This window comes from Octodon degus, unplaced genomic scaffold (assembly GCF_000260255.1).
Source record: "Octodon degus isolate 3935 unplaced genomic scaffold, OctDeg1.0 scaffold00008, whole genome shotgun sequence".
NCBI lineage: Eukaryota > Metazoa > Chordata > Mammalia > Rodentia > Octodontidae > Octodon > Octodon degus.
Window position 1 is genome coordinate 2,121,564 of NW_004524584.1, and position 1,508 is coordinate 2,123,071.

General features: G+C 47.1%; 1 protein-coding gene across 2 annotated transcripts in view; it reads left to right on the plus strand.

Moving 5' to 3' along the window:
• Positions 1-101: 101 nt before the first annotated feature.
• Positions 102-1,508, plus strand: part of Pik3cb (phosphatidylinositol-4,5-bisphosphate 3-kinase catalytic subunit beta) — a 172,673-nt gene continuing 171,266 nt past the window's right edge. The window contains exon 1 of one of the 2 annotated variants that reach the window (XM_004624978.3): positions 102-129. The gene's annotated coding sequence lies outside the window, so the exon portion shown is untranslated. The remainder of the gene's footprint in view (positions 130-1,508) is intronic. The other variant, XM_023704971.1, reaches the window with a different exon arrangement.

The window sequence follows — 1,508 nt, forward strand, 5'->3', positions numbered from 1 at the left end:
GCCGTGCGGCCCGGCAGGGCGGCCCTGCCCTCCACAGCCCCGCGCGCGGGCGACAGCGGAGCGAGCGCCGCTCTTCCTGCCCGCGCCAGGGACGCCCGCTGGGTTGCGGCCCGCCCGGGTTTCTCCAAGGTGAGCGGTGCCTCAGGCCTCCGGGGCGGCTTTCGGGGCAGCAGCCGGCGGGCGCTGGCGTGGGAAGCGGCGTCCTCTCAGCGGGTCCCTGCGACACCTCCGGGCGCTTCCCGACCCTTCGGTGCCTGTTTTGCGCTGAAGTGTGTTTTAGGGGCGGGGATCCTCGGCTTTTGATTTTGAGAAGTGTTTTAGAAGCCCGGCGGCGTCACAGAGAAGTCCTGGGGCCGAGGACCAAAATATCCTGATACGTTTAGTGGAAATAAGAACACGTACTTCATAGAGTTATAAATGTTAGCAAAGCCTCGTAGTAAGTGCTTAATAAATGGTAGGTGATAGAAGGAGCTCCGCTGCAGCATCTCGTTAGTTGTTTGCCAATTCCCGTCTGCGGGTTCGCGTTTTGGGGCTCATTTATTTCCGCACCGGACTGGTGGTGTAATCATCTTAACCGAGGTTGCCTAATATTAGAGCCCATAATCTTAGAGTGGCCCAAATGGCAATCTATAGCGTCTTCCTAGAATCCTGCTATCGGTCTTGCAAAGGCTGCCGTGGAAGCCTGTCTTGAGGTTTCGAGTGGGAATTGCTGCCGGAATGAAATTAAATGAATTCAGGATTCCTTTATGGTGGGACGCATAAATTTAAATTGCTTTGCAGAGAGTGGAACGAATAAGCTTAAAGTGCTTTGATGTTTAAATAATCTTAAGTGACACTTAAAGTCTGTCACTTGTTACAGAGTATAAACACAGGAAAAGTATGGAAACAGACTCCTTTTTCTGCTTTGCTACATCCGAAGGGAGTGATAAGTGCTTTTGTAAACATAGTTGTAGGCAGTGTCTGGTGAGGTCATCATAATTAAATTAGAAGAGTACTTGTTTTGAAGCAGCAAGTATTTGTTTGGAAATATTCCCAATAAAATCATCTCCAATGGGTCAGAGTTCTCAGCAGTTTATTAATCATTTGGGGGATTTTTATGCTACATTGTAAGGTTTTACGGTAAAAGGAGAACTATGTAAGTCATAGTAATGCAGCACAGGAAAGAGTAGTCAGGATAAGGATCTTAACCTAGTTTCAGAAGTACAGTGAAACAGAGTAAAAATCTTAAGCCTTAAAGTTGGAATTTCATTTACCAAATCCGAAATGATTTAAGGAAAAAAATAGTTTTACATATCCCTGAGTTAGGTTCTCACTAGGATATTCTACCTTAAAGGGATTCTATGCCCGCCCCCCCCCCCCCCCTTCTGCCTCTTCTGTACTGGGAATTGAACCTCAGGTCTTTTGCTTGTTAGGGCATTACTTTGCCTCTGAGCAATGGCCCCCAGGCCTTATTTTAATTTTAATTTTTTAAAAATTTTTATTTATGTGTGTGTGTGTGTGTGTGTGTG